This window comes from Sinohyriopsis cumingii, chromosome 12 (assembly GCF_028554795.1).
Source record: "Sinohyriopsis cumingii isolate HCF-2022 chromosome 12, ASM2855479v2, whole genome shotgun sequence".
Taxonomy (NCBI): domain Eukaryota; kingdom Metazoa; phylum Mollusca; class Bivalvia; order Unionida; family Unionidae; genus Sinohyriopsis; species Sinohyriopsis cumingii.
Genome location: NC_142972.1, coordinates 18,231,527 through 18,238,458, shown reverse-complemented (window position 1 = coordinate 18,238,458; position 6,932 = coordinate 18,231,527). Strand labels below are relative to the sequence as shown.

At 37.3% G+C, this 6,932-nt stretch overlaps 1 long non-coding RNA gene across 1 annotated transcript; it reads right to left on the bottom strand.

Moving 5' to 3' along the window:
• Positions 1-2,519: 2,519 nt before the first annotated feature.
• Positions 2,520-5,460, bottom strand: LOC149786045 (uncharacterized). Its single transcript, XR_016425184.1, has 3 exons — positions 5,233-5,460; positions 4,465-4,501; positions 2,520-2,893 (listed from the first exon to the last, which is right to left on the bottom strand). It is a non-coding gene; the product is annotated as an uncharacterized LOC149786045 (long non-coding RNA).
• Positions 5,461-6,932: the final 1,472 nt, after the last annotated feature.

Genomic DNA, 6,932 nt, shown 5'->3' with positions numbered 1-6,932 from the left:
GCTCGGAATTACCACGAAACAAGACATGATGATTGGAGTGTGCTGTATGGTAGAGTTAAACGAATTAAGAACAATGGGAAGGGTATGCATCCTAATTACAGATAGAGACGTTCAAAGCTTGGAACTTGAAGGCTGAGCTTCATTTATGTTTCGATCATGGGAATCTTCCACATAAATGAATCTGCGACTGTTGGTTACTGTCCCCTTTCAACAACGCAAAACTATTCATATCCATATGGACATCCGATGCCCACTCCATTCTAGTAATTATGGGGAGAATTAATGTGCTTTGACGAAATGGCTAAGGGACCCTGGGTGGCCGAGTGGTCTAAAGCGCTCGCTTTTAACAAATCACTGCCATCTCACCTCTGTCCACGTAAATTCGAGTCAGGGGTTTGGCAAATGTAAGTATGTGAGAAAGATGTCAGTAGCTTCTCCTGGGTCTGTGTTTTTTTCAGGGGTTTTGCTGGGTTCTTCCTCCACCAATTATACTGGCCGCCACGTATAACCTATATTGCGTTGATTAATATCATTAAACCCAAAACAGCAACAACCAAATGGGTGTATTAACTAGATTTCGTGACCAAAATGTTTCTGATCACGACCGAATACATTAAACACAAAACATACCCCACGATGAATAACTTCATAATGCTTGGTACACCATCATGGATAACTTCATACTCGAATGCTTCGTAATATATCGTTCCCCATCACCGATAATTTCGTAATGTATCGTTCACCATCATGGATACTTTCACTGGGCATGTGAAACATTCAGGCTTGAAAGTAGGACATGCACGATGAATGTACGAATCGAATCTACCTATTTCAAAGTAAAGAAAGAGGTCCCAAAGAAGTAAGGACCTTTCAACATGCTTATGTTCCCCAAAGCGTCCCCTTTTCTTACTTTCTCTAAAAATAGTACAAACAAGTGCCTCGCTTGGCGCTCAGCATTGAAAGATTAGTGTTTGGACTGGTCAGCCTGGTGTCAGGATAATGTGACTGGGTGGGACATGATGTTTCAGTGCTTAACATCACTATAAACTGCCACTCTGCAGACGTCGTAGCGATATGACTGAAAAATTGTTAAAGCTACGTTCAAAATCCAAATCACATACACACATAATCACACACACACACACACACATACACTTTCTTACTTACTTTCCCAAAGAAGCATTCCCTTTTGTTAGTTTCCCAAATTAGCATCCCCTTTTGTTACTTTCCCAAATTAGCATCCCTTGCTTACTTTCTCAAATTTCTACCTTTTCTTGCTTTCCCGAAGATGCATCCCTTCTCTGTTCTTACTTTCCCAAAACAAGCATCCCATCCATTTTCTTACTTTCCCAAAGAAGCATATCCTCCCATTACTTATTTTCTCAAACAAGCTTCCCCTCACTTTTCTAACTTTTCCAAAGAAGAATCCCTCCCTTTTCATATTTTCGCTAAGAAAAATCCCTCTTTATGTCCTGACTTTCCTAAACAAGCGTCCCCTCCTATTGTTACTCTTCCAAAGAAAGATCCCTCCCTTTTCTTACTTTCCCAAAGAAGCATCCCTCCCTTTTCTTACTTTTCCAAAGAGACATCCCCTCCTTTTTTCACTTTCTTAACCCATCATCTCTTTTCTTACATTCTGAAACAAGCATCCACTCGCTTTTCTTACTTTCTCCCAAAAGCATCTCATCCATTTCCTTACTTTCCCCAGACAAGCATCCATTCTCGTTTCTGACTTTCCCAAACAAGCATCCTCTCTCTTTTCTTACTTTCTCAAAAAAGCATCCACTCCCTTTTCTGACCTTTCCCCAAAAGCATCTCATCGTTTTTCTTACTTCCCAAACCAGCATCCCTCCATTTTCTTACTTTCCCAAACATGCTCCACTCCCTTTTCTTACTTTTCCAAGAAAACATTCCTCCCTTTTCTTACTTTCCTAAACAAGCATCCCCTCGCTTTTCTTACTTTCCAAAGAAGCATTCCCTCCATTTACTTACTTTCACAAGGAAGCATCCCTCCCTTTTCTGACTTTCCCAAACAAGCCTCCCTCCATTTTCTTACTTTCCCAAGGAAGCCTCCCTCCATTTTCTTACTTTCCCAAGGAAGCCTCCCTCCCTTTTCTTACTTTCCCAAACAAGCACCCTCCCTTTTCTTATTTTCCCAAGGAAGCATACATCTCTTTTCCCAAACAAGCACCCTCCCTTTTCTTATTTTCCCAAGGAAGCATACATCCCTTTTCTTACTTTCCTAAGCAAGCATCCCCTCGCTTTTCTTACTTTCCCAAACAAGCATCCCATCCCTTTTCATACTCTCCTAGAACACATCCCCGCCCTTTTCGTACCTTCACAGATAATCATCCCCTCCCTTTTCTTTCTTACCAAAAGAAGCATACCCTTCCTTAATTAATTTTTTCTGAAATTACACATGTAATCGTAATTTTTTAAGCCTAATTATTCCCTATAACAGTAATAATTTGATCTTGTTTGCTTCATGTAAATCGTTATTCACTCAGACATGGATTTTTATAGCGCAAGCGCAAATATATATGTACTATTTGTTTCCGAAATCAAATCTGTTCGGCATAGCTAATGCGGGACAGTTTTGAAAGCTTTGTTTCGTTTGTTTCGTTTTTTAATTTTTTTTTTAGACCCTTGAAACAATCTGCACCAACAGCTGTATTTGAACAACAATTATATCATTTACCGTAAGTCTATTCTGATTTTCTTCACAGATAAATATGTCATACCCACGGGCTTTTGAAGGTTTTAACAGAGTAGAGTATGACCCGTCACAGATTTTTTTTTTTTATTTTTTTTTAATATCCATTGATACACTGCGAGGCTGTTTGTATAGTTACTCCAGAACGGTCTGAATGCCCTTTTACTACTTTTGAGATACCTGAAAATAAAAGAGAACAATAACAATGCATTTGAATAATTAGATAACCAGCATGTAATTAAATTGGTGTTTTGATTTTCTAGCTTGGATGTATCAGGCCATGCCCAAGGGCCCTTCGAGGGCGTGGCTGAAGAAGGTAACGCCTAAATACAGAGAAAGGATAATGAGCAACAATGAACAAGCTAACTTGAACATATGGCAACCGAACACATATGTAAATGAAAATAAACTCAGTTATTAGAATAATTTATGAATAATGATCTTGATAATTTATAAGAGTGTAAAAAGAAGTACGGAATGAGCGCTATATTTACCCCCTTTGAACGGGTCGATCTTACGGAATGAGCGCTATATTTACCCCCTTTGAACGGGTCGATCTTACGGAATGAGCGCTATATTTATCCCCTTTGAACGGGTCGATCATTTTATCATGCATTGAATAATTAAGTAAAACTGGTCCTTACACACGAAATTGTAGAAATGTATTCAAAGTCAGACTTATTAATGAAGTTTAATTAGTATAAGTGCGCCCGCCTCGGATGCGGGAGATCTCGGGTTGGAACCCCTGCAGGGTCATACCAAAGACTTCTAAAAATGTTACTATCAGCTGCCTCGCTAGGCCCTCAGCAGTAAGTGGTTAGTGTTAGGACTGGTTGGCCTGGTGTCAGGATAATGTGACTAATTGGGACATCATGCTACATGTCTGTGACATGATGCCCCAGTGCTAGACATCACTATAAACTGCCACGCTGCAGACATCGTAGCAAAATGACTGAAAAATTGTTAAAAGCTATGTTAAAAATCCCAATCACACACACAATTAGTAAAAGTATGGCAAGTGAGTTCCTGTGTTTGGGCATTACATTGGTCACCACTGATATCACTTGACACTCTACTTAGACCATTGTCTTTGTCTGAGTAATAGTAATCTGAAGGAACCCATATTGAAGAAAATGACATCAAACTTTGCAGCTACTCTTCAGTGTAATATTGATAAACAAAATGGCAAATTATTAAAATGTGCAATTTTTTTCATCTCTTCGAGGGATCACTACTCTAAATGAGACAATCAGCTGTTAGAATATTCTGTTTTAGTTCGTAAAACATCATTCGTATATATTCTTTTTGATTTGTTTCTAGAGTTTTTCTTAGCAATGACGATTGTTACTCGTAATCATTAAAAAGAAGCATTACAATCTAAGAAGAAAATAAAAATGTTTTTAAGCTCATTCTCTGGGTTTTTGCGTTGAAGGAGAAAACAAACGCTTGTGATTTGGCTGGTTCTAGAAATGTGAAACTAATTATTCTTTAAAATGCAATTAGTTTCAGGAAATACATGCTGACCATTGCATATTTTTGGATATATTAAGTGCAAGTTAGTGCCTTACACAAGTAAGATAGACTTGACGTATCTGAACTTTTAAATAATATACTGGATTTCATTAAACATTGTATGAAAATGAAGTAAATATTTAAGGAAATTATTGTGATATCTTTAACGAACACCTGCTTTCACCGAATATAGATCAGAGTTGACCAAAAAGCTACCAATGTCTGTCGAAATTCTTTACCTCGTTTTTTCAAGAGAACGATGCCGTCGTTGATAAACTACAAAGAAAAAAAAAGAAGAAAAAAGTTACGTAAACAAGCAATCAACAAAACTGTCGTTGCAAGAAACGCTTTTTCGGATTACAAAATCATGCAAAGTACAAAACTTCATGGCTTATAACTTCTAATGATGATGATCAGGACATATTTCATACATGACATCTTGCAAGCATGGTCTTCCTTAATAAACGAAGAATTACAGATTTGTGATTTACTTTTTTTATATTAGAAATTCAGTCTTTCAAAATCATACATTACCGCAACGCCTTTTAATCGCGTCTTTAATGATGTTCATCCAGGCACGGTTAAAACTCCAGTTCGCCACCGTCTCATGCATTACCTTAACTCTTATGGACTTATATCTGACACTAGCTAAATTATATGCAACAGAAGACGATGATGGACACAACATTTAAATCCTATGTACAGATGGGCAATATCACATTGTTACGTGGTTGGGGTGATTATCGTTATCTAGAGAATAATGATCGACCACGGTGTTCGTGCCCGGATTGAGTAAATAGTAAAATAAAATATGAAGTTTGTAGATGGAATAAATGGAGACCTGAGCGGATATATCGCATATACCAGGAAGAGCATATGCATGCAGAATATAATAATTTAATCAATTATATAAAATTAAAAAAAATCGAACATGATATTCGAATGCTACATTTTCTTACAAATTATTACTTAGTTTATATAAATGGAATTAGCTGTTCTGTTCATACCGATAAGACAAATTTCATCATGAAATCGAGTGAGCGATCTATATCAAGTGCCAAGCTTGCTTGCATAACCTCTCTGCTATCGGTCCCTTAAAATTCAACGTTCATGACAGGTTATAGTAGACTTATTCCTTTCCTCGTCCTCCTCCTCTTCTCTCTCTCTCCAGCCTCTTTCGGGTCATCAACCGTAATTTGGTTGCCTGCTCTCTTTGCCCACGATATTATTGTAAAAATGGAGTTATTTCCTTTTAAAATAAATAAAATACGCAACCTAAAGAATATTTGTCAGTTTTTTTTTCTTCTGAGATCGAACACTGTCCCCTGTCTCGCTACGTCATATATCGTCATATCGTAATTCAAGAGAAACTAAGGCTAAAATTGGTCAGTTCGCAGTTGACAATTGATACACGAACCCTAGTACAGAAGATTAATGTATCTCTCTAACGGCCATTTCAGTATCCCTAACTGAACTATAGAACAATCTAGAGCTCTTAATAAACCATTACACTCTGCTGTGGACTATAAATCACTAACTGGACAAAATGTCTGCCGGTAGGCGCTCTTAAGGCTAATACCATCAATTCTCGGTTGAAAGAATTCAAAGATTAATTATTCAAATAAATTAGCTGTCTTTACTACAATATTTACTAACTAACAATTCATTGGTATAACATTCCCAGACGCAGTAATGTCATCTCTTAGCCTACACGATTCATGATATTTAAGAAAGATAAATTTACACATTTCTCTCACACTCGTATAAAACAAAAGTAATGAATGAAATTGGTAGAATAAACGATTCATATAACATTCAGACAAATGATGGCAAATAAGTATCTTCCGAACTCATCAAAGGTAAACAGAGGTATGAATTTAAAACAAATAAATTCAAACAAATAATTATCAACTCATATCAGAGTACAAATTGCATGAGATTCAAATAAATACCTTGTTTCGAGACTTACCGGCTTATATCGAAGCAGAGTCTCTCTGTACCTTTAAGTTTAGCTTCCTCAAACTTCCAGACAACTGTCCCTTGGACAATTATTTAATAAGAAAGATACTTTCAAATTTTCCTTGGAGCTAAGATTTCTTCTTTTGCAAAACCTAGACTGACCAATTTTGGGAGGGAAAATACTTAAAACACTCAATTTCGTCTGGAAAACACCTCCTTATTTTTTGTTAGCTAATCAGGATTAATTTGTCTAACCACCGAAAATTAACACACGAATATCCAGGTTTGAGTAACACCTCATATCTCCGAACTTTCTAAATAAACCGTGTTCTGGAAAGTCTCATCTTATGACACTTATGTTGACTGGTACGAAAATTATCTCTGCATCATGTCAACTCTATCATTTGACCGGTACTTAGTCCCAAATTCACCTTGCCTCGTCTATCTGTCTGACCTTTATCGAACAGACCCAAATTAAAAATTAATCACGTCCCAAGTCAGGGACTGTGATGTTTTACCCCAACCCCTTGTATTATACATGTATTTATAAGTCTGTAAGTGGAGCCAGGTAAGCTTTGTTTTTCCAAGTGCCTAAGTTGGCTAATCCTCTTACGTAACCCAGTCTTTGTTTGAGCTCTTGAGTGGAAATCTGGCGGGAATCTTTGTACATGGGAACACGTGACGTAGACAACTTCAAAGAGCCGGAAGCCGACAATGGTAGGCTGGACAGTACATGGGGACACACAGA